The 26,744-nt window shown below is 39.2% G+C and overlaps 1 protein-coding gene across 2 annotated transcripts in view; it reads left to right on the forward strand.

Annotated features, from left to right (window-relative positions):
• The first annotated feature begins 6,110 nt into the window (after positions 1-6,110).
• The window catches only part of s1pr2 (sphingosine-1-phosphate receptor 2), a 29,058-nt gene continuing 8,424 nt past the window's right edge, over positions 6,111-26,744 (forward strand). The window contains exons 1-2 of one of the 2 annotated variants that reach the window (XM_058377899.1): positions 6,111-6,538; positions 7,494-7,725. The gene's annotated coding sequence lies outside the window, so the exon portion shown is untranslated. The remainder of the gene's footprint in view (positions 6,539-7,493; positions 7,726-26,744) is intronic. The other variant, XM_058377897.1, reaches the window with a different exon arrangement.

Below are 26,744 nucleotides of genomic sequence, written 5' to 3' on the forward strand. Positions count from 1 at the left end.
TCGATTAAAGCACATGATAGCCAAGCACATGATATTACAGAAATCGCAAAACATTCTAATAATATATTTGTACGACAAAAGAGGAACAGTTTGTGCTTGTGCTCTACTTTCTTCTGAGAGGAAATGATCAGTTGATGTTCGTTCTGTTCTGCTTTTTTAAAAATGTACCATTTAGCAAACGACAGAATTCTATCTGGAGATTTATCAGGTCTGAAAGTATGTACAGTATATCTTCATTCCATTATGAGTTAGAATCTTCATTTCCCAAAAAAAATTGTCAAACGTTTCTTTCTAGTGTGTTGAACTGGATATATGGATTTTTTTTTTAATTCAGAAAAGAGTATAATCCACTGTTTAAAATGTTTGAGGAATAGTTTAGGTTTGTACACTTTAAGAAAAAGCAGTTCAGCTGAGGAGGATGGGAGAATGCTTATACAGAGCATGAGAAAATCACGGGTCAAGTGATATAGGATTCCCAGAGTGTACACAAACTATACTAAAAGTAGGCACAGCCATTCTCATCTATTCTTGTCTGACTATTCTTGTCAGTAGAGTTAGATGGCTATAATATTCACCGAATTCTTACTGTTACTGTGAGTCATCTACACTGACCAGGCATAACATTATAACCACCTGCCTAATATAGTGTTGGTCCCCCTTTTGCGGTCAAAACCCGTCATGCATTGCATATTCTGACACCTTTCTATCAGAACCAGCATTAACTTCTTCAGCAATTTGAGATTGGATCACATGGGCCAGCCTTCGCTCCCCACGTGCATCAGTGAGCCTTGGCCACCCATGACCCTGTCGCCAGTTCACCACTGTTCCTTCCTTGGACCACTTTTGATAGATACTGACCACTGCAGACCGGGAACACTCCACAAGAGCTGCAGTTTTGGAGATGCTCTGATCCAGTCGTCTAGCTATAACGATTTGGGCCTTCATCAAACTCGCTCAAATCCTTACGCTTGTCCATTTTTCCTGCTTCTAACACATCAACTCAGGACAAAACATTCACTTGCCGCCTCTAATATATCCCACCCACTAACAGGTGTCATGATGAGGAGATATTATCATGTTATTCACTTCATATGTCAGTGTTCATAATGTTATGCCTGATCTGTGTATATCCTAAAAAGTAACTGAAATGTGTTTACAGAACCATTTCGTACCAGTTCACATAAAATGCTAAAAAGAACAATGGAAAAACAATCACTCGCAGTTCTGAAAAGTGTGAAAAAAGTAAGCTGCAGTATATTATATGCAAACATTGGCTACTTAGCTAGGCTAGCAATGTTTTTTAGTTTCAGTTAGAACAACCGAAGCGATGCAATTTCAATCAAAACTATGATGACAAAAGTGGAAGAAATGAAAAAATAAAAAAGCCAGTTCCTTTTTCTGTTTCAAGTGAATGTCTGGCTTAACAGTAAAGATATTGATACTGTTAGTTTCACTGAGTTATTACAAGATTTCATTTAGAGCAAATGCCCTGATCCTCATTTTTCTACAGCTAAGCAGCTGAGGTTTAACAAGCTTGCTCAAGGGCACAGTGGTGGCAACTCACAACCTCACAACCTTTTCAACAGAAGTGCAAAGTCTTATCCGTCAAGCTGATATCCTGCCTTCAAGCCTAGCTATTAGCTAATATCCAACACAGGTTTAAATGAATGCCATCCCAGATAGCAAAATAGGTCTGGCCCAGATCTGGCCCACACAATGCACTTACACTCGGCCCACATACCACAAAGAATGACGGCCCTTTGGTGGCCCATGTCTGGTTTGCCAGAGGCCACACCACATACCCGGGCCACATCTGGCATGCCATCATATAAACAGCCAGACCTGGTCCGCATCTGGTTGACATACCACTTGCCATGCCAGAACTCAGCCAGCAGTGCCGGCTTAATGCCAGATCTGGCCCAGACCCGTCTGCTATGTGGGATTTTTCCTGATGCTCTTATCTTATAGATGTGAAAAGACATTGCCTCAGGACAGTGTTACAGTAACTGTACAATACAGTTAGTGCTGGAAATATTTTACAGTACCTTTTTAAACATGTAAAGTGTCGTATTGTGTTATTGTAGAAATGACAGAAATTCTTTACAAATTCTTTCTTTTCATATTGCCTTCATTATGAACACAAAGTATTTATTAGGTACAATATCCCAAATCCCTTTTACTTACCATTCAGTATTGGTCCGTAGGATTGTCTGAGGCTTTGCTCCACCCACAAGCTGTCTGATGTACATTATACACATAGCGGGCCACGACTGTCAAACTCCTCTGAGAAAGTCCTCTAGACACCTTTACATCACTGTCCTTCTGTAAGCAAGGTGTAAGAAGGTGCTACTTTCTCAGCATCATTATTTTAGCCTCAGAAGCTTGGGAATTTTTTACAATCTACGTCATTGCATCTCAATCTAGTGTCTACTTCCTGTGAACTCAACAGATTATTGCTTACCACCAAGTGCCAAGAACCGGGATGGTATTTGTTGATCAGTACTATTTTTCTCTAAGTACTTTCATGCAAGGCATGAATTATATTGCAATATGTTCTGGAACATCTGTGAAAGAAGTTAGTTCCTCTTAGCACTGATCTTATAGCAGCTATAAATAGTTTCCTCATCCGCCTTCCATTTTCTTTCTGTCTTGAAGTTAAGACAAATAAATCAGACAGTCATATCTGTACTGACGTTTTTCCAAGGGAGAAAATATCGACCGTGAAAAAAGGGCTGGCGCTGGAGACTCCTTCCAGAAAAAGTCACCCTTGCAGTAAATACACAAACAATACAAATACAAAACAAATCAGTTCATATTGAGAGACAAATCTCTGTATAGGTTGTTACTATAGTAAAACTAATATATCAGAACATGCACATGAATATGACCTGGTGATTTGCCATGTAAACATTCATTAAAAAAATTCTCATAGAATGTCATAGAATTGCTTTTATGGAAAATGAATCCATTTTCAATTAAATTTCAAGAATTCAATACCGCTTTGGTAGAAATATCTATATGTCAGCATACATTTCCTAAATTCTCTATGCCCTAAACATAGCGTCTAATTCTGATGAGGTGATAGAAAAAAATCTGTTTTGCATTAAAAAAAAAAGAAAGAAAGAGAAGTATATGACATGGGTGTGTAGACCAAAGCAGACTGGTGTTTTGAAACTGAAGCCTGATAGTTCTGTTTTGACCAAGCCACCTCTAAAACTGGCAACATCGGATATTGAAACACCTATACGGGTTATTTCCCTGCTTTACAAAGACCCATGCAACGCCTGCCACAATATACATGAAGAGTCAGTGCCATTTAGAGGATGGCATGACAAAGAAAGATCAAGCCACATAAAACAAGGCCATGTGCTGTTAGAGGAAACCTGGTGGTGGAAACCAAGCTGCGGCAGACCAACCAACCTTCATAGCAGCCCCTCACTGTCAAGGTGGCATCTTTTCTGGAATTTCCAACATGTACATTACAGAAAATACCTCTAAGTGGAAATATGTTTCCTGTACAGCGCACCCAGTACATTAGGGACCTTCCTCCCTAAGATTGAAACGACCGGTCCTCAAAACAGCTGCCAGATGTGTGGGTGTCCCAGAAGTCCTAACACATTCTCACAGACAATGCCGTGCCTGTGGGAGACGCGCTAGCAGGAAGTGAGGTCATGCTTCCTGACCTCTTCTTCAAGTTTGAATGCAAAGCAAACCCACAGCAGGATGGACCGTTTGGTCGTAACGGTTACTTGTGGCAGTTCTGGATCTACCTAAAACAAGTCACGCTGCTTCACGCTCCACATGAGTGAAAAGGAACCCTGACATGATCTTTAATTCTTGCTTAGTCATAGCTATGACATCATCTCTATTGAGAGTTATGTTTTAACCAGAATGAGTGCTCAACCCACAGACGCACACCCCGACCAACTTACACTTAATTGTCCTGGTGCACTTGTCATTTCACATGATATTCAGATCACGATCACGAGTCAAACTGAGACCGATATTTTAAGGTACTCAAACCAGAACATGCATCTGACTTATATTAACAGAGCCTTGTCACGACTGCGAGGTTAGATTTTATAGCGCGCTGTCAAGGTTCATAGCCTGCGTCTTCTTGACAGAGCACGATGTAACACAACCCTAATGAGAAACAAGCCCGGACCGACCTGAGCACACCTCAGGCCAAGCGAAGAGAAAAGAAAAGGAAAAAAAGAAAAAAAAAAGAAAACACAAAGGATTACAGCGATTACATAAAGATAGCAAAGTGGCAGATATAAAAACACAAACACTGACGCGAAAACATATGAACACGTGTGTACATACCTTACAAAAACACAGAGAGATCAATTTGTCTTTTTTTTATTTGTCAAAACTGAACTTATAACAAGTTCACGTGGGTGGATTTGGTTTAATTTCATACGAATGAAAACATAATGAAGTTACTGTCCCCATCCCTAAACCTAACCTCAAAAATTCTAACTTCTCATTTGAATAGTGAAAATTATCAATGCGCTTTGTGCATGTCAACACAAGTTTGCTCTGTGGATCTCTTTTTGGGACAGTCCCCAGCAGAAAGACATAATCTAAAATGACATCATTCAACATAAGTAAGAAGGTCATTAAAGATGAAGATAATAAAGCTGAAACCTTTGCTGAAAATGTTGTTGTTTATTTCATTTATGTTGCAATCATTTGTTCCCTAATCAAAGTCCCCAAGCCTTCCAGTTTAGCTGGTGCTTTTTTTGTGTGTTTAATTATGAGAAGCTGGTATTGGCGTGTAGAAAACCACAAACACTGAAAGAGAAATTAAAGGATATGTACACCAGAGACAAGAGACAGTGATTAACTGACTTAAAGCATCTTATTTACAGAGCCAAACCCAGAATAACAAATATAAATGTGATTTAAAGACAAAGATAAATAGATAATGTTCATTCATTCAACCGTCTGTAGTAATTGCTTTATCCTGTTCAGGATCATGTCGGATACGGAGCTTATCCCAGGAACTCTAGATGTGAGAGGGTAATGTGTCAGAGCCATTCCCCCTACCTGGATGTTTTTGGACAGAGGAATCTGGAAAACCTGAAGGAAAATCCACAAGAACATAAGAAACTCCAAACAGACAGACAAGTGTTATGAAACGCGTGTATAAATTTACATGAAGGAAACTTTTAAATGGAGAGAAAAAGCAGTTGCTCATTTTCAGTTATGGTTTTATCCTGCTCAGGATTGTGATGATTATGGAGTCTACTGGACGTGAGGTGGGAGTACACACCGGATGGGATGCCAGTTCATCACAGGTCACTACACTCACTCACACACACACACACACACATTTATTCCATGAATCAACGTTCTGGCATGTTTTTGGGAGGTGGGAGGAAACCGAAGCACCCAGAGGAAACCCACACATGAATGTGGAGACATTATGTACAGAAAGTCCAGGATACCTGGAGTGGTCAGGCAGATATTATGTAGAGTTGTATAATATCATTTCTGGCTTAAGTGCTCTAAAGGTTATGTTGTGGTCATCTGAGGCAGATGTTCATAGCTGAATCTATGCACTCCTTATTTTATCCAGATGCGATGATCTACCAAAAGAACACCAGTGTTCAGGCTGAACAGGAGCTCTTTCTTGTGTTGCTTTGTGTTTCAGTGGTTTTTGAGCTTTCTTTATTTTCTTCTTCACACAGCTGTCAACTTCTTAAGAATCTAATTTGAACGTGTAAGAACTTTGAGTGAGGAAGCGAGGTAAGGGAGGAAGTGAGGAGGAGGTGCTGGTGGAGGAGGAGAGGAACAAAAAAAAAAAACAGAAAGAAGAAAAACATCTGGAGCTCATTTGGACCCTGGGGGGAAAAAGAGAGAAAAGAAAAAAAAAAAAAAAAACCAACAATAAAATACGTTTTGGAAAACAACATTTTTTAACCTTTTATTTGGTTCATTATATACAACATATTCTAATAGCATAAATATTGGCAGCCTGTGGTTATGTGTCTGAATTGTCTGAACATAGACAGCTCAGGTAGCAGAATGGAGGTGTGTGTGTGGGGCGTGTACTTGTGTATGTGTGTGTGTATGTGCGCGCGCGCGCGCGTGTGTGTGTGTGTTTGCGCCTCCCTCATGTTAGCCGTTCTCTAAGTAGACTGCAGTAAAGCTCTCACTCTCCGGCTCCGTGGAGTTTCACCTAAGAAAATCTGTTTTACACGCGGAATGGTCACTTTTTGTATTTAAAGAAAGGACTATATGCAATGTTTTCAAAGGGATTTTGTTTCTTTGCACACATTTTACTCCAGATCTGCTGTTATAACCGCTGACGGCTGGTCCTGTAGTTGTTTTAAACCCCAGTGCTCGTCTGAGCTGAACTTTTTGTAGTCTTATTGGGGTTTTTTTTGTATGATTCATTGACTGAGTCGTTGTCGGGAATCAGGAAATCACTTGGACTGAAATCACTCGCTGACTGAATCTTGTAGATGAGGAGTGTGTAACGTTTCATCAGCTCGCGCTGTTCTTCTCCTCGCCGGGCATCTCACATGGGGTAAGTGTTTATATATAATATAATATAATATAATATAATATAATATAATATAATATAATATAATATAATATAATATAATATAATAAAGTGTTAGAATAAAATAACATCACGCACGTAAGCTTGATCATGAATCATTAATGAAAAACAATATTTCGATCGATCCAAGGGGTTTCAATGTTGACAAACATCTGCGATGTGGAAAAATATCCTCCGTCTTTGTGTACACAGTGTTCGTCCGCCTCTTTCATTAGAATATATAATATACACATTAATAATTGATACAGATGATTGTTATTTGTAGAGAATAAGACATTCATAAATATATGTGTACACACACGCACACACATCTGTGTTTTATTTTAACCGGTCTGTTAGACTGTTTAAGTTCAGTCTGTCACTTGTATTTATTATAACGAGCGCGCGCGTTTTTATGTCTGCTCGCGTGAACGCGCCGTTTTAATAATGTGTAACGCGCCTGCAGTGAAACATCAACCGTGTTAGGGGGTTTCTTTCTTATGTTCTTTTACCACACACTGGTTATTCTAGTCACTTATTTGTCAACAGGAGGGACAGTGCTTGCACACGCGCGCACACACACACACACATAGCAGGGTGCTGCTCTACATTATGCAGTGTATGAATGACGCCCCCCTTCATCCCTGCATTGGGAGTTTCGGGGGATTTTCTCATCCGCAATGGTTGCATTGTTCCTAAAGGATGTATTAATAAGACAAAGGATCTATTCTACCTTTGTGTTAGGGTTAGAATGTGCTCTCGGTGTGCCCCAATGCCCCCAAAGATATTTTTATGCATGCAACAAATGTTAAATGTTGTTTTTAGGCATGTAGAAATCCAGTAGTTTTGGAAAAGCTGGGAGATCAGGGTGTGGGCTGATCCTTGATACCGATCTAAATCTGAGACCTTAATAATGTAATATGTTTTACTACACATTTAGATTTGGCTGATGCTTTTACCCGAAATTACTCAGCGGCTGACGTTTAAGGGTCTTGCTCAAGGATCCAGTATCACCACTTCCACCACTTCTTGTAATTTGGCAGAATGGATTTGCATAAGCTCCCTGACGGCATGCCTTAAGTCATGTGGGATTTTTGCAAGACCCACGTCATAAAATATCCTCAAAGCAAAGAAAATCAGATCCGATACCCGATCCAGTGTTTCAGCATCAGGTCAGTAGGCTGCATCCTTACTTTTTGTCTACTTTCCCAAGGAGCATACAAAGCAGCAACAAAACCACACCTTTATGCTCCATGAATGTTGATTACAGAAGTGATACAGACTCTGACAGGTCCTCGGTGTGCTGTTTTGACAGGGACAACAATTGAATATTGTGTAATGAGACGGTGGAATGTTCATGTACCTCTGAGAGCTCAGGTGTCTCCATCTTCCTTTTCACCCCTGCTTATTTCTGTGTAAACTATGTGTTGACACAGTTGAGTACTGAAACACAGGGCTGGATGAAAATACTTTCAAGAGCTGGACAAAACACGTGACCTTGGATACACAGTGTTAATCCTTCTCCACTGGTACCCCGGCATGTCAGGGAGCAGAAGGGTGCGAGAGGGCAGAGGAAGAGAGGGGGAGGTGTTTTTCTGGTACGAGATTCCTCTCTTTAGTTTACAGATAAGCTGATATGGAGGAGGAAATACTCATTGCATTGCTGAAAGGTGTTCATCCATCATTCTAAGCATTACAGGCTCCGGTGGAGAATGTGTTTGTGTATGTGCGAAGTTGTACAGCGTTGTATTTCTCACTATTACTTCTTCTATAAAGATCTGCAGCTGATTTTTTCTTTTTTTAAACAATACACTCTAAGAGATGTAGAGAAGAGCAAACACTGAGATGTGATGATAAGAGCCGTTCAAAAGGCCAGCAGGACAAGAGAGGACAGATTGAAGTAAGGCAGAAATATCAGGTGTTGAATGAGGCTCTATTGATGGCCAGAGTGTCGTATTTAGGTGTCAGCAGGTCATTCTTTGGTGTATTCTTCAGCTTAATATCTCAGGTCTACTGTCTGTGTTTGCTTATGTCACTCCATGCTTCATTAGCGATAAATAAAGCCACCAGTGCCGTCTGTGTTGGCTGCAGACAACGTTCTTTACACTCACATTCACAGCCTTTGTTGACAGAGAAGCCCAGCTGTGGATTACACTGTGGTGTGCCCTGTACCCAAACTCCCAACACCCATAATTCTATAGACTTATTATACTAAACCATCTGGGTTTTCAGACAGAGGGCCCTTATTTCAAAGTCACATATAACATCCTTCATGATACTACAGCATCAGAATGAGTGTGTGACTCAGTGTTATATCATAACATCCTGACCTCTCCAGCTGTTCTCACACTCTTAGATGAACTCTAAGAACACTTATGGGGTTCAGATGATCTTTTGAAAGCTCTATTTAAAAAAGCTATACCAGTGTTGTCTATTAGAATTAGTAGAACACATTTAGTGAGCTTAGCTATTTTAATAGCTTTTTTATGGTTTTTCTAAAGGGTTTGGCTTCCTACAGGGAAAGGTTGTAGAATTTTCCCCCAAAACCTCTAAGTTCCACCAAAGGAACAAATTGAAGAACACTTAAAAGTAAGAAAATTCCTTTGGGAATTTGGGTTCATTCAATACTTTGTTGAAACCTAAAGTCTTTGTGTAACATTGTCCGGCATAAAACATCTAAAGTTTTCACCAAAGTTTCTCTAAAGTTTCCACCAAAGAAACAGTGTGAACAATGTGAACAATTCAGGGTTCTTAGCTTTACTCGTATCCCTGTTCGATAAGAAAACACTCTTGTCAGGTTCTACATGGAACCCCTAAGAATTCCAAAAGGACAAACTGACAAAGGGTTCTTTATATAACCTGTGTTGAAAAATGGATTTTTAGAATAGTTGAGCTACCTACACTGGGTTTACTTTTATCCCTAATAAGGAATTATTTTGTTGTAGGGCTCGAGGTGAAACCCTTGAGGATTCTTCCACAGGAAAAAAAAATAAAGACTGCAACTAAATGCGAATTTGTAAAGTAATACACAATTAAACTGTTAACGTTTACTTGCTGCAACAGTTTAATTGTGTATTACTTCACAAATTCGCACATGCTTTAAGTACTTAAAATGTAGAAGTAGCCTTTACTAGATAAAGCATTCGACTGCGATGAAAAATCATTAGGATGTAGTGATTTCAAGGCGATTAGCATGTCGAGATTTGAAAAACAACAACGAAACAGTAGCTGCTTTACTATTTACTGGCACGTTTGTGGAAAAAACACATTTTATCTGACAATGAGGTGTTCTTTGGATTGATCCTCTAAAGGAAACTGAGAGGTTTATTTTTGTTTGCCTTCTGTTCTTTTGTATACTGTTCCTTTGTCATGTAACAGCTCTTACGCTAAGTAAATATGTCATAACAAATGTGAAGAATGCTTACAGCTCTCATCCTTATCAAGGTCACGGACGTTGTGTTTCCTGTAGATTTTAATCGCGATGCTATTTGGCTGCAGTCGGCAAATAAAATCTTACACCATTGCAGAAAGTTTAGAAATCTGATTAATAGGCCTTAATAGGGCAAACTCATCATCAAGCAACACTCATGACTAGCAATAAACCTTAGTCATTGTTGCACATCATGCATGATAAATGAAGCATCTTGTTATCACTCTGACACTAATTCCGGCTACGAGGTTTATATCAATGCGCTCGTTTCTATAGTAACAACCCTCTCGCAGAACTTGTATGCTAGATGCTCCACATGAACGTGTTTGAAGACTGCGTTATTGTTGGTGAAGAGGAGGTTAATTTTTGGAAAGGAGTCGTTAGTGTCTGTATGATTAGAGGAAAAAATAGTGGATGTTGAGGAAACGAACGTTTCTAGATACTGTAATGAAAGTGATAAAAATTAAATGTAACTGTAACAGGAGAAAAAGTCTGATTTATAGTTTTAGGAATAAATAAATATTATGATTATGATGTAAGAATAATAAAACCTCTTGATGTCTGGGTGGTAACAGTAAAGATGTTGATTATTACAACAGCATGCCGTGTCTTGTTCTATTTCATGACATAACTGAGCCCTAATGATCAATTTATGAACTACTTGTTGTAAGTGGCTCTTAAACCTAAATAATTTTAGCACTTCTCACCCTGACATACGGGTGTAGTTCACACCTTCTTTGGTTAGTAATTAAGGATTTCTTGTTAAGGATTTCCCTGAATTTGTGTCACTGGGTCAACACCAGGCTTGAGATAACCGTGTTTGATTAAGGTAAATACATGTAAATAAGAAAAATGATTAACCAGGAGTAAACAGTACGGCAAATATTTGTCGGTTACTCGCTGTGCGTGACTTGTGTGTAGTCAGTTTCCGAGAATGAGGCTATACATTTAACTTAAACTGAAAACGTTACAGATTTCTGACACTTTCAGTCTGGTCACAGTCTGAATTACTGAAAGTGATTCTAAAAGACCACAAGTGTTTATTAACCTGCGTTTCAACTATTTCCTGAAAGCCCATGCATGGTTCAAGAGGGAAATTCGATTCTCGTGATCAGGTTTGTCCGAAGTCACGTAATGTAACCGAACCGCTTATTTTCGTGAAAAAAAATCCCTTCAACCAGTGCATGAGAAAGGAAGCTAAATAAACAGGCGAATAAATAAACATGCATACAAGTGAACGGAAGGATAAACAAATGTAGGAGGCGTGCAGTGGTGGGAACTGGAAGTGTGGGATTCTTGGGCTCGGCCACACGAGAGGTTAAGGGCGTGGCCATTTATCAGGGGGCGGAGCCAGTCACCCCCCTTCCTCTCCTCAGTCTCTCTTTCTCTCTCCCTCCCTCCCTCCCTCCCTCCCTCTCTCTGTGCGACTGTCTTGCAGAGTTCAGGCCCAAAAATCTCAGCCAGTCCTATGAGAATTTTGGAAACAAAAGAACGTCATAAATCCTGAATGTGATGGAAAAAGTTTTTTTTTCCAAGCACAGGGATAACCTCTTACTGTCTAAAGAAGTTTATGTTTGTTACTAGTGCGCATAATGCAGTAAGACCGGTCCAGTACACAAAGATAAATGATATACTGTGAAGCTGCAGCAACCTGTAAAAGCATAGCAGCGCTAAGATTCATTACACCGCAAGGGACCATCTCTGACAGCACCAGTGAATGTTTTTGCATGGTATTAATTGTCAGCAATGGTGCAAGAACCATTAGGCTTTGATGGTTTTGAGTCAGCATGCATGTCTGGACTAAGAAACACTTTTTTCCCTGGGTGTGGCAGCTGCAGCGAAATAAACGCCTTCTGTTTCGCGAGGCTGCTGCTCAGCAAGTTACAACTCACAGCCGGCAGCGTGGCGCTCTCAAACTCCTGTGCCAAGAAATGGGTGTGTTCCAGAAACGCCAGAAACAGCCTCACCTCAAGCACCGTTCTCCCACAAAAGCACACTCGCTGTCCCGTCTCTCCCTATCAGTCTCCCGCTGTCTGTCTGACGCGTCTGTCTTATAAACAGTAGCATGCGCTCATTTAGCAAGGGGACCATTGAAAACACATCCCTAAATTTATGCTGTATACAGTACAGACACCCAGGACAATTTGTCTGGCTTCCGCAGACAGATGTAACCCAGGCTCCATGGGGAAAACTTTCTAAATATTTACTGAGCGGGGATCCGGCTAAGGAAAAACTTTCGCCATTTTAGGATAGGACACATCTTCGACTCATGAGAAAAAGGGGAGAGCCTTCATTGGTCCCGCTTTCAAAGGTCCCGATGTCTCTGCTGTTCACAGCATTAATACAGTAGTTCAATTATTTGTGGTGAAAAAAATCGACTTTGGTCCATGTAACTCATATTAACTTCCTGCCACAGTTCTATTTGTAACCTTCACTGATAGTGAGGCGCTTGTTGTAGGGTCCAACATTCCTTTATGGATGCCTCTAAAGGAAAAAACAAAAGATTTATTTTTGTCCTAAGAATGTTAGACAGATGATTTGTTAAGGCTTCTTCCTTCTTGTTAAGAGCCCTTCCTTTGGATAAGAAAGGGTTCTTAGAAATGTAAAGAGTTTTATAGTTTGAAAAAGAAACATTTGCTTTGGACTTCTACATGCAACCCTTAAGGATTCCTCCAAGGGAACAAACTGAAGAACGCTTTATTGAACAATGGTTCCTTAAGGGTCCTTTTGAGAGGTTCTATATCGAACCCCGTCTGTTAGGGTTTGTTATGTGGCTCTTTATTACACAAGAATAATCAAACAAGGTTATAAATGTTAATATAATCATTTACAATGAATATAGTGTATATATAGTGGATATATTAGTGTCTTATGGGTTCTTTTTTTAGTTTTTCTCACTATTGTAGAGTTTTACTTACAAGTAACCTGGAGAACTCATAAAATCCATAAATTAAACCCCTTTTTCCCCCTAGGACCGCTGTAGTCTTTTTTGTTAAAGGTTCGACGAACAGGGATTCTGCTGACTGATAGAGAACCACTTTGTTATGTGGTTCTAAATAAAACATCTAAGAGCTTCTCTTAAGGAAACTGGAGCAAACTGAAGAAGTCATAAGGATTTTAGACCAAAAATGCCAGAGACAGCTTGTCCAACGTGGGTTCTTTGGATAAATTCTTAGAAATATGAATGTGTTCTACTTGTATCTGTTTGATGCCATCTTTTTATGGTTTTTCAGTTGATAAGCGTGTTGAAATCAAAGGCTTTCTGATGTCTAGTACAAAATAACGGATTGACCTTCTGGTAAATTTCGCAACTGGAAAGCCTCATTTTATGCCACACAGATGGACTCGAGTATTATGCTTCTTCACTTTGTGGATTTTCTTTTTTTAATGAGTCATCAGAACTGAATGCCAAGTGCTTGCAGTTCTCTTTTTTAACGTTAAAATGCTACCAACATTCAACGGTTTGTGTTGAAAAGTTAAACGTCATGCATTGTGACAACTTGCCATCTGTGTGACCACAGCTTTGCAGTTTGAGGGAAGGAAAAACAGGTGCAATCTTTAGACTAGCATAAAAAATATGTTTTGCGCCTGGTTCTCTCCCACGCTGAGATAATGATCTCTACTTTCCTGGCCACAAAGAGGCTTGGAGTTGGTGAAGCATAAATGAATAAAGCATCTTCTGATGAATTTGTGGGTCTAGCATATGCTCTAGCTGACCCTGGCGTTTGTGGTTTTAGCCTGTTTGCAGCTTCGAAGCTCAGCTGCAGCGGTTTGAGTGCGGAAAAAGGCCTGAGCAGGTAAAGTGGAAAAGGGGGCACATGTGGGTCTGCATGTGCCCCTCCTCCCATCTTCTCGGAGCATTGTTTCTGCTCTCTGCTTTTGTTTGTGCAGCTGAAGAAGCTAGTGCAGATCCCTCCTGTTGGGATGCAGAAAGAGAAGAAAAAGTTGGATGTTTCATGAAACGTTCCTGAGTCGGGGGTTTTTTCCAGAGCAGAGACTTTCTTTCTGATGTGTCTCTGTCGAACCCGGTCCTTTCAGTTCAGCCCTCTGTGATGGGATTAGACCCATCCGCATGGTAATGAGAAGTCATGAATGTCCATGAGGGGCAGTTGAAGATGGATCCTGTGCTTTTTAACATGAGAATGCCCGGACTCTCGGTTTTGTGCTCTTCTGAGACATTGTTGCCGTTGACTTGTGTGGCCTAATCGTTGCATAGTCGCGTGTTGAAACAGGAGATTGTAGATTACGCAATGTATTTTGTGGGGCCTTAGCAAAAGGCAGATGTGACTACAATGGATTTGCATAAAATCGTTTTAATGCTTTTGAATAAACTGTTCCAGTGTGGAAATAACCACACCTGTAGATTAATACGAGTAATGACTTTTTATTTAACTGTCTTCCTAGGCTCAAGTATTTTGCCAGTAAATGAACTGAAGGTTTTATATATACATGTGTAGATTTGTGTGTGTGTGTGTGTGCATATATGTAGGTATGTGTGTGTGTGTCTGTCTGTCTGTGTGTCTGTGAAAGCTTTTCTTGTGATTGCAATGCACACCAAAGTTTGCAGTGGCAAACACATGGGTCACTGATAAGATGTTCGCACAGTGATAAGAACCAAAAATACACACGTGCATCGATGTGAACGAGTTTAGACAATAGGATTCTGCTGCTTCTTAAACAGACAGCGAGCCATTCGTTAAAATTCCAACATTTTAAAGCTCCTTTTTAAAATTCCAGCAGGTTCATTTGCTCACATATTTAGTGAGTCACACTCAGTGAAAACTCCCAGGACCTGTTGATGGGTCCAGAATTAACATTCTTCCTATTACTTTAACTGCTGTTGCGAAATAATTTGCAGCAGGGGTTCTGCAGCCAGGGGCCCCCTGAACTGTAAAATAAATTCCACAGACCCCCTTAGTACAGATTTAATTCATTTAATGTGTACAATTAGTATATTTGTTCCCATCTATTAGTGGAACAGAGCTTTCAGACCCTGACAAAACACATTAAAGCCATCATTATTTGTAGGTCATCTGGTTTCAATGAAGAAAACATATTCAGTCAAATAGACTATAAAATGTAAGAAGTCAATAATAAATATAATAACACTGATAAGGTGGGTCCACTACTTCTTTTGGTTCCATTGGTTTTAATTCCTGATTATGTCCGGGTTTGCTCTGCTTAGCTCTTCATCAGTTTTCTATTCATACCCGAATGTTCCCAGTTGTGAGGTCCATTTAATTTATTTAGCCCAACGTTTGTTTCCATGTGGCTATGTTTCCTGTTTATTCCCTTATAATGTTGCCCACATGTGAATTGACCCCAGCTATGGACTGCTTATGATTTGCTAATGAATTATTTAAAGAATGCAGCTCTGCATCCTGCCTCTGATCACACGTTATACTAGTTTGTGAATAAACAGATTTGAGGTCAGTATTTGAATAATGCGAGCTTCTCAGAGCTGATATTTTTTGCACAGATGCTAAAATAAATCCTCTTTTTCCGATTATACAGTTACACTCTCTTTCTCAGTAGACTAGTTTCTTCACCGGTATCACTCAGCTGATTATCAGCTGACTTTTTTAAAGCACTGTAGAGATAAGATCTGCAGACCGAGATCTGCATGGTTCTCAGTCTACTGTCTTATTATTCTCTTTGTGTTGAAACCGGTCTTGGTAAAGCAGGACTGTCTGAATTTGATCTGTTTTCAGATCCATAGTATGAACTGAATCCTGCTCTAACCACACCCTGTGCAATAGTTAAAGGCAATCATGGGAACTTTTCTCAGGAAGGACACAATAGTTCCCAAATCCTTTAAGTTTCTTCTGGGGAGCAGGGTCTGTATCGATCACTAACAACATGAAGATGGGTCTGGGCGTACGTCATTAAAGCTGTTTAAAGCCCGCTCCCTTTTTTGAGGTAAAACATCGAAGATGTTAATGACGAACATTAAACAGAACATCTGAGCTAAACGCAGCTTTCCAGGATCTGTGGATCAGGAACCTGATAAATTGCCAGAAGACTGAGATATCTGAGATATTGTGGAAATGTTTTTTCAACGTTTGTTTAATAACCTTTCACTCTCTGAATGAAAGCAGCTGTGAGATAAGTTTACGGATTCGTCAAAAATACTCATTATACCAAATTTCTGTTGAATTCTTAATTTTGATTGGACAGAAATCAGCAGTTTCTATTAATCCGCTTTACTTAATCCCTCCTACAGAGACTGTAGGGTGCAATATGGTGAGGTTTTCTGTGAGCATTTGTTCTCACGTCTTTGTGCTTTGAAACTTTGTCCATCACAGGAAACTGCACGTTGTGTATATTTGTGTTTTTGGCGGCTTTAGTGAGAAGGTCGATGTTTAAACTGTTTCACTGGAATATCATTGTTGATTTTTTTTTGTGTCTGTGTTATTAAGAATACATGTCACAACAAGCAAAGGAAAAAAAACAAAAAAACTTAGGAGCTCGATTATCGAGAGATAAACGAGTGCTGTTTTAGTTTTGCATCAATTCTCAGCGATGTATGAGAGATATAGTGCATGTTATCAGGCACTCTGTAGAAATAGGTGCTTTTATACTATGTGGGTGCCTGTATGTGTCCTCTTCCTCTCTCTCTCTCACTGATAAAGCAGGTGAAATTGATAAAGCATGAATAGAGTGAGGTTAGAAAATGTGGAACTAGTGTATAGCTGTCAAACAAGCATGGCCCCTTATTAACGGATGTGCTGGTGCCTGTGGGGGTGTGTGAGTGTGAGAAAGTTACAGTTGAGGGAAACTTTAAAAGTTGTGCTCTGTGCTAGTACTCCATATATCAGGGTCTTAGGGTCAAACCACCAAGATGCAGTAGTATGACTGTGAACTTTCAGTGCTTGTTGGCTGAAGGAAACAGCTCTCAGCGTCTGATAACTGTACTGGCACTGAAGAAAAGCGACCCTTGTCTTGTCTAGACATACTCAAATCGAGACATGGAATAGGGAAGTCATGTGACTTTAGCAGCTAATGGGTTGTGTTGGGTGAAGGACTCGCACCGAGATATGTTTAGAACGGATCGGCTGGCGACTTTGATCTCAGAAATGAGGTTTGTGTGTGTGTGTGTGTGTGTGTGTGTGTAGTGGAGACTAGATGTGGTCCTCATAAGCAGATAAAAGCGAATGAAGAACTACATTGACTGCCTATTGGAGGAATTAGCCGCTGTCCATCGTTACACACCCATACCCCTTTGTTCCTGTCTCTTCACACCCACATGCTAAGAATAGGCAAAAACATAACAACAACAATGAACAAACCACAAAAAAAAAAAAAAACACAAGTGGGTGACCAAGTGTACATGCATTCGAGTGCAAAAGTTTGTACGCCTCTTGGATTTCACAAATATGTTCTGCAAAATATTGAAGGTATATCTGCATGCCTCAGTTTTCTGACTGTGATGCAAATGTACTTTATTAATTCTCTATTATCTCAGCCATTTGTCTTCATAACGGCCATTCTCAGACCACTTTCACGTCCTCTAAAAAGCTTTCAAATCCTCTTTGTTGTAATATTCAGCCTCCAGACCTTTATTTCTAATACTAATGGGACACATGGAGGATTTTTACTCGGTCATGAAATCATCGTAGGTGCAGACTTTTGCAATCAACTGTATAAGACAATGCCATCAATAGCAACATATTCACCACTAGGTCTAGGATGAAATTGTGGCTAAACTGTAATTTCCACCTCTTCCCCTGAAAAAGATGAAGAGTATCATCAACAGTAAAAAAAAAAAATTGATAATATTAAGCAATACTTTACATGAAGCAGCACTTTATTGTGTGCATATGTTTTGCTTTTGTGTGTGTGCTTGAGACAATTCTTTAAATGTGCTATCACTAAGCTAAACTGTGAATTGTGGGGGGTGGGATGGGGTGGGGGGTGTTAATATTTTTTTTCTTTGAGTCTGAGTTTCTGATCAATTCTTTTCAGCGTGTACAAGTGTGTATTCATGTGAGATTGTCAGAATATGTGTTCCTATGCATGGATTCTCACACCTCCTTTAAGTGTGAGAAACCAGTGTGTGTGTATGTGTGTATGTGTGTGTGTGTGTGTGTGTGTGTGTGTGTTCGAGCTCATCTCTTTACCCTATGTGTATTATCAGCGTGTGTGGTAGCTCTCAGCCATGCCTTCCTGATAAGAGACGAGAAAAATGAAGAGAAGAGTAAAGCTGTCTTTTGTCAGCGGTGCTGTTTTGCGACAGTTTCCATATCAACACTTTCTCTCCATCTTTCCAACTCTCTTCATCTTCCTGCACACGAGTTATATCGGGATGTTTTATATCGTTATATCGTTTATACACAATACTATAAAAATTCGTAGGAAAATGCTGCAAGATAACTCTTGAATAAAGTACTTCAAGTGCAAAACAAAAAACGATAAACAACGTTCCAGTAAACCGGGTGCACCACAATACAGGAAACACACAGGAGAGCAGCAATACATACACAACATGCTCGGCGGGAGCCGGATAAAAATATAGAGCACGCTGATTATCTCAACATATACAGAATAATCTGATTATCTCAGCATGTACAGAATAATCAGATAAACGAAAAAATAAAATAAAAACAATGATAAGTCAGATTTCATAATAACAAACTTCAAGCTATGGCCTGTTAGATAAAGAAAAGCAGAAGAATACTAGATTCAGCTGATTAGCAGTGAATATGAAGAATAGCCGGATTACTGAAGACCCAGTGATGGCGTTAATTGGATATCAGGTTTGGTAATATGGCGTTTGAACCGAATTTTTTAAAAACACTGCGTTTAGGTGCAGTTACCTTATTTGCTTTTATGCAAAGTGATTTACAGCTAAGACACAGGATGCAACTGAGCAGACAGGATGCTCAAAAGTGGTTGTGTAGAGGTGCTGGGATTTGAACTTGTGACGTTCCGTAGCCCAATGTTTTAACCGCTGTCTTACTGCATGCACTTATAGAATGTGATAGTAAGTTTGATTTTTCATTTTGTGTACCGCTCCAGCTTGTTTGCAGTTTCCTGATTTCGATCCCTCAATTACAAATACGTGCGCTAGTGTGCGCTTGCCTTCTTAAACACAATCTCAAATATTTGCAGGTTTCTGATCTAATCATACACAAGGTTCTAGTAATCTCCACCGCTGTGGTTAACTGCTACGTGCTAAGAAGCTTCCAGAAGTAGAATAACTGGGACGTCTTTAAATCTGTAAGTTGGTTTACTGGTGGTTCGTTATATTTTTGCTGAATCTGCCATAATCTGCTATTTGAAATAGTTTCTATAGTCCTTAAGTAGACCTTAAATAACCGGCTATGTTTGTGCAAGAGGTGCGTGATAACAATAATGTTGAAATATGAAATAATGTACATTATGAGAACATCCCTCTCAAACCCCAGCTTTACTGTAATATTAAGTAACTACTTTTAAACATGTAGTTTGAGAAGGAAGTGGAAGGAAAGGTGGTGTAGTATGAGCCTTAGTTCTTAAACACAGCACCTCAACACTGCAATCATGAGCAGATATGTTTTTCTCAGTATGTGAACCTCTGTGGGTAATCTGCAACCCATCCCTACAGGATGTCTGATTTGCAGAGGAGCTTTGAGATTTTTTAAAATTACTGCAGATTCGGGCCGAGACGTGTCACGTGACGTCCTCACAAAGCCGCCTTCCGTTCACGTGAGTTGAACATGAGTACAGCTATCATAGAAAGTCATGACATGTCTTCAATTGTACGGGTTTAAAAGAAGAAGCCAAAGAAACCTCAGCATGCCAAGGTGTCTATCCACATGGATGTTGAGATATTCATTGTATTTAATTTTTTTATTTAATATTTATATTTATATTTATTTTCTTGTTGGGCATTTGTTGTTGAATACTTTTCCACGCTGAAATATTTACATAAAAATCATATCATATTTTTTTATCGCCACACTTTTTCTCGAATCGGTTGAACGCTATTAAACCTCAGTGTCGGTAAACAGCTAAATATTTACTGTGTATGATGAGAAAACCTTTAATAAGATCTATAAACTTTTACAAGCCAGATTTATAGCTTTTGTTAGAGAGGCTGGTACAGTTTGTTGCTAAACAGGTCCGAGATCTGCCTGCTGTCACAGGAAGAGGTGTTTAACATTGCAAACATACAACCATTAACTTTAAGTGTTTTTCTAATAAAACGCTCAAAACGTTCAGATGTAATGCTGATTTATTTATTGACTATATGTTGCTGCGAAATTTCTATCCCCATTGGGGAACCAACATATGGAAGTGGAAGCATCCAATCCCATTGCACTGATTTATATTCTCACGTTGATTCAAAGACTCTTTTTGAGTCCTACACAGACTTATGTTGAGTCTAGGTATCACGCCACAGAGTGTCTAGCATCTAGCGCTCTTTAGCCGACTAGGAAAAGCAGAATATATCAGATTACCAGAATACATGCACTGAATAACCTGATTACTGAACTAAAATCCAGGTGTCTTGAAATCCAGTAATGTCCTAAATTGGATATCAGATGTCTCAGGGTGTTGTTTAATGAGCGTTTGACCAATGGCAACTGCTGAAATCAGATATCTAGGCCTAATGTATTATTAGTGAGCATTTAAATGCACTTGCTGATGGCTGACCGCGGCCCCAGTATGGCGTCAGTCAGGCAGAAGTGAAAGAGCACTCACTGCAAACCTTTACACTATCTGAACTCTTCTCATCCAGCCTGATATAAATAGGCAAAGGTTAAGGGTCACGGCAGAAAGCTGCTTCCTTTAGTCTATTACAAGGCCAGTCCCTGTACCGCCATCATGTTGAGATGGTGTGCGTGTGAGTAAGTGTGAGTGCGTGCGTGCATGGATAATGAACGAACAGAGATATGCAGCAGTTTCTGCTCTGCTAAGTGTGCTAGACGAATACAGCGGATGGGAAAGAGACACTAAGCTAAACAACTCATTCTGTGGCCAATGTGCTGTGCGTGTTATGCATTTCTTTCCCTGCACACGTCCTGTCTGTATAATTTCTCACCTTTGTGCTAGTGATTTTATGTACATACATTTTTTTTCTCAACCCAGACTCAAGATTTCTTTTGATAAGTGACCCAGAATAACCTTTACCACCATTTACCATGGGTTTATGTGTACAAGGTGCATATGATGAAGCACAGAAATATAAATTTATACTGTAAGCTATGAAAACTATGAGGATAAATATAAAGATAGAAAATAATAATAAAGACGTTAACTGTGTAAGAGTGCAGGATGTGCAGAAGTTAATCAGTGCAAATACTGACATATATATATATATATATATATATATATATATATATATATATATATATATTTCATATGATATAAGAACGTGCAGTATAGCAGTGTGAGTTGCGTGTGTTAATGTAACATAACTGAAACAGCAAAGTCTAAGGAGGTGGATAAGAGACCATGGCGTGTCCTGGTGGATATTGTTGGTTTTTTATTATATTATTAATATAATACTGGCTTCTTTATTATATTTGTGTTCCTGTCTGTTATCACTAAGCAGAGTCTCTGCTCTTAGCAACTGAATTATTAATTTTATTAGAAATAACATTAAAATCACATCTCACAATAGATTTATATATGTATATGTATATGTATATGTATATATATATATATATATAGATAGATAGATAGATAGATAGATAGATAGATAGATAGATAGATAGATAGATAGATAGATATATATATATAGATATATATACTACACTGAGCATTTTCAGCATCCCTTGTATGTGTAGAAACTACAGGGTGAAGCTGCGACTCAACCACAAGATTGCGACTTATAATGAGCCACATTTGGTCTGTGTGTGTTTAGAAAGAAATGACAATCGTGTAGAAGATGCATTGTAAATAAACTTTACTGAAAAGTGTTCATTTCATGTGTGAGACTTTTGGGAAACTCTGTATATGTGAGGTTAAATATAGAAAAGGGTGTAAGGATGATCCCATTTAACACATTTTCTGTATATGATTTATAGAATTTCCTTCTGGATTAATGAAAGTTTATCTTATCTTATTTTATCCTATCTGGATGAGATGAATGGATCAGAGCATCTCCAGAACTGCAGCTCTTATGGGGTGTTCCCGGTCTGCAGTGGTCAGTATCTATCAAAAGTGGTCCAAGGAAGGAACAGTGATGAACCGGTGACAGGGTCATGGGCGGCCAAGGTTCATTGATGCACATGAGGAGCGAAGGCTGGACCGTGTGATCCGATCCAACAGACGAGCTACTGTTGCTCAAATTGCTGAAGAAGTTAATGCTGGTTCTGATAGAAAGGTGTCAGAATACACAGTGCATGACGGGTCAGGGTTCTGTTTTGGCAGCAAAAGGGGGACCAAAACAATATTAGGCAGGTGGTCATAATGTTATGCCTGGCCGATGCATAATTTTATGCCATGTCTGTGTTGTCTCTTACAGGAGTAAACACATCATAAAACGGCTAATTATGATGCTGAAGACAAACTTTGCATATTGCACTTGCTACACAATGAGACATTGCATTATGTATGAAGGAATAAAACACTTGATATACAGTACTCAACAACGGGTTGGTGTGATGGAAAGTCCGATGGAAAGTCGAGTTGCTGTAACCACATTAATCTGATGTTGATTTATTTCCAGCACAGGACATCCTGAAGTGCTTTGTTTCTCTTACACTACAGCAACTGGCCATTGATTACATTTACATTCATTAAAGAAAACGCCATCAGCATGCTTTTTAAAATCAGTTTAGCGATACATTTCAAGTTCGTTCCTGTTATCACTTACATGCTAACAGCTATTCACTGTTGTTCCAATTTAATTCTCGAGTTACAAAGAAACCATAAAGCACAATATCCTGAAGAAAACCTACGTTACACTACAAAGTACTGGCACTGTGTGTGTGTGTGTGTGTGTGTGTGTGTGAAGTAGCAGCTACCTACTATACAAGCAGTTCTTTCTTAGAGCAACTTGTTAAATTTCTTTTTCTCAGATGTGAGAATTCAACAGCGCTGTCATATGAAATTGCTGAATTTGTAAAGCTGTGATAAACAACTGGCCTACATTATTTGTTTTATGCCTAATCTCTGTTTTACGCCGAATCAAAGCCCAGACAAAACCTCTGAGATAGCCCATAGGTCATTAGGTCATCAATATTTGATATGGATATATATATATAATTTTTTGTGATGCATTAGAAAGTATTAGTGGCAGGTCAGTAGAGAGGTGTGAATGAATGACAGAGACCTGATAGTGTGATAATGTTTAGCCTTGGAGCATGAGAGAGAGCACTACGGTCTATCAGCTCAGCTGAGGTCATACAAACTCACCCATGACTCCCTCTGTAGCCTTGTCCTTCACATGGAATTTTTTTGCTTCTCTTACCCTGCCCCCTCTATCACTCTCCTTCTGTCTGTCTCTCTCTCTCTCTTACTTACTCTGACTTTCTATTTTCTCTATCTCTTCTTATCTGTCTCTGTCTTTCTCTAGCTTTCTCTCTTTCTATCCTTCTCTCTCTTACTTGCTCTCATTTTCTATTTTCCCTATCTCTGTCTCAGTTTCAGTTCCTGTCTCTCTCTCTCTCTCTCTCTCTCTCTCTCTCTCTCTCTTTCTCTCTGTCTGTCTCTCTCTCTCTCACACACACACACACACACACACACACTTGCTTCCTCCCTCTTTCTCTCTCTCTCTCTCTCTCTCTCTCTCTCCCTGAGCTCCCTTATCACTTACATGACGTAACTCCAAATCTCCAATCAAAGTACCTTTGACAGTGTACAGTACAGCAGACAATGAGAGCTCGACAAATTTGTAGCTGCTTCAAGCTGCTGGTCTTTTACCTTCTCTTCGAGATTAAAGATTCAAAGAACTTTATTAATCCCAGTGGGAAACTCCTTTGCCATGTTACAGTTGCTCCAATAAAAATATAAGAGAGAAAGAAAGAAATATATACATTGTTATATAAACCGTAAAATAGAATAAACAAATAAATACAAATACTGTACATATAACAGTGTTGTACTATAGTATTGCACACAAGGATTGTGAATTGGTGATGATTTTAACAGGTGATAATGGTAAAGTTGTATTGTACATGATAGATAATGGTGAAATTGTAATGTGCATGAAAGGTCTATAATTACTATAGCACCCATTATTAATTATTGCGCATGAAATTGCACATCAAAATGTCCCAACACTTAAAGGGAGGAATTGTACAGTTTAATTGCCACAGGGATGAAAGATTTCCTAAAGTGCTCAGTGCCACACTTGGCAGTGATCAGTCTCTGGCTGGATATGCTCTTCTGGTCAACCAGCACACTGTGTAGTGGATGAGAAGGGTTCTGTAACATAGTCCCTTGTTAGCCAGTCAGGACATAAATCTCAGGTTCAAGGTGTGAAATAGTTTTTCCGTATGAGATTTGTGGCTGCTCATTCTTTAACATGTCTTGCTGCATATTTGATGTCAGTCATGCTGAGCTTTGTGGCTTTCCAAAGCAATGGGGTGAAAAAGATAAGGGTAACTATAGTATTGAAGTGGGGTTAAGATTGACTTTTCACACAGTAAAGAGCTGAAACAGCACACACAAACAGGCGCATTAGCGTGAGAGAAGTCATTACACAACCGCATGGCTGAGTAGGAGGAAGGACCGACTGAAACATATGCGTGTACACACAAGCAAAAACCCACGCATTTATGCTGCCACAAGTAAGTTCACACTTATTTGTACTTTCAGATTTAAATATTCAAAGGAGAAAAACACTTCTCACACACATTGCATTGACTTTTACTTTAGAATCGAAACAGCAAGTCTTGTCCTAATGTTGTCTGAGTAAATAAGTAAATATCCTTTGTAAAAATATGATTTATGGTTTATCTTTTTCAACATAATGGATTAAACGCCTTAAAAGTGATCACTGTTAGCCGTTAACTTCCAACATGCATTTTTCTTGCAGTTTCATTGAGGATATTGTGCATATACCCCATGTCCAGAGCACATACAGTGAAATCTAGTGTACTTTAAAAAATATCTAATTTTCAAAGCACGTTATTGCCATGATTGTAAGCATACAATACTAGCAAAGCATCAAAATAAAAAGGAAAGGGGGAATCTTCAGTGCTTTATCCTCGTCAGGGTCACAGACCATTAATGTTTGGGACAACAGTTCATCGAAGCGCTCCATCCAGACACACATTTACACCTAGGGGCAATTTAACAAAGTCAGTTTACCTAAAGGCATGTTTTTGGTAGGTGGTGAAAACGCATACAGAAAGTGCAGATGTCTGCACAGGCAGTAATCTGATGATACTATGATAACGCTTTCTTGTGAATTTCTAAATGTGGCTTTACTCTTTTACATTTGTATATGTGAAAAGTTATATGGGTTGGAGTTAGGGTGCGGGGTTAGTGACTGTACCTTTCCTTATAACTTCACTTGTGTGAAATTGAACAATAAACAACCAGATTGTTCATGTTCTTTCAAATTCATATGAATTTCTCAACAAGATAAGACTGGATTTATTTATTTATTTATTTATTTATTTATTTATTTATTGACATGACCAGTGTTACTATAATAATCGAATGCATTTTTTTAAAAACACATTTAATACATTTCACAGATTTAAACGCAGCTTCGGATTTTATCCAAGGCTTTCGTGGACTTGTTATTTCATCATAGCTATTCCAGTGAGTTATAATTAATTGTTGCTTAACAAGATCTGAATCAGCATGTGGTCAGGAAAAGTGCAGTAATGGTTAAATTTTTTATGCACATCCGTATGGGTAATAGACATTGTTCGATGCGGCCGATATAACCAACAGCTTGCGGCGGCTTTTACTTTTTACGGAAGGCTGCACATATGCTTCAGGTTCACATTCACTCACGAAGGAGCTAATTAGGGCTTATCAGGTGTTGCTGGGAAACACGTACCCAAAGCCTTTGTGCAGTTGTCAGGAGACTGTGTGTAAAGCAGCATCCATATTGAGGCCCTTGTTTCAGGTTTCACAACTTGACATGTTTTGTGTGAGGTAGCTGTGCATTACGTAATATGGTGCCAGTTTGAGATTCTCAATTCTCAAAAATCAGTAGCACAGGGAACAGACCACAGAAGTCTACCATGATGTGGTTTTTCTACCTGCTAATGTTTTTGTCTGTTTTTTTTCTTCTTCTGAAATTTGTTTCCTGTCCCATACCTGGAAGAGAGCACCCTCTTCTTTCTCTCACTCTCCCACTCTCTCTCTCTCTCTCTCTCTCTCTCTCTGTGCAGTCGAACAGGATGTTAGTTCAGTCAGCACGCTCACTTCCTTTGGCCTTTATATAGAAATAAGCGGCAGGTTTAGCTCACGCACACAAAGCCGCGATCAAGACTGCACTTTTGCAAATCTCAGAAGGAAAATGGAAAACGAATAAATCATTTCTTTGCAAGAAAAGGGTGCATTACTGTAACTTAACTGCATACAAGAATGTTGTTACGTTAAAAAGGGATAATATTGGCAAACGCATGCATAAGCACACGTTGCAGTGTGTTCTGTGTAGAGACAAGTGTGTAACAGGTACAGGTCCAAAACACCATTCAGGGAGAAATGTTAGGATTTGGATCATTAAATGAGATAAATATGAAAATCATTTATAGATATATTTAAATGTCTAAAAGAAAACCTACAAGGATGGGGAAAGAAATAGCTACGGTGTGTGTGTGTGTGTGTGTGTGAAGTATATATTGTGTAGAAATATATATACGG

This window comes from Hemibagrus wyckioides, linkage group LG24 (assembly GCF_019097595.1).
Source record: "Hemibagrus wyckioides isolate EC202008001 linkage group LG24, SWU_Hwy_1.0, whole genome shotgun sequence".
Taxonomy (NCBI): Eukaryota; Metazoa; Chordata; class Actinopteri; order Siluriformes; family Bagridae; genus Hemibagrus; species Hemibagrus wyckioides.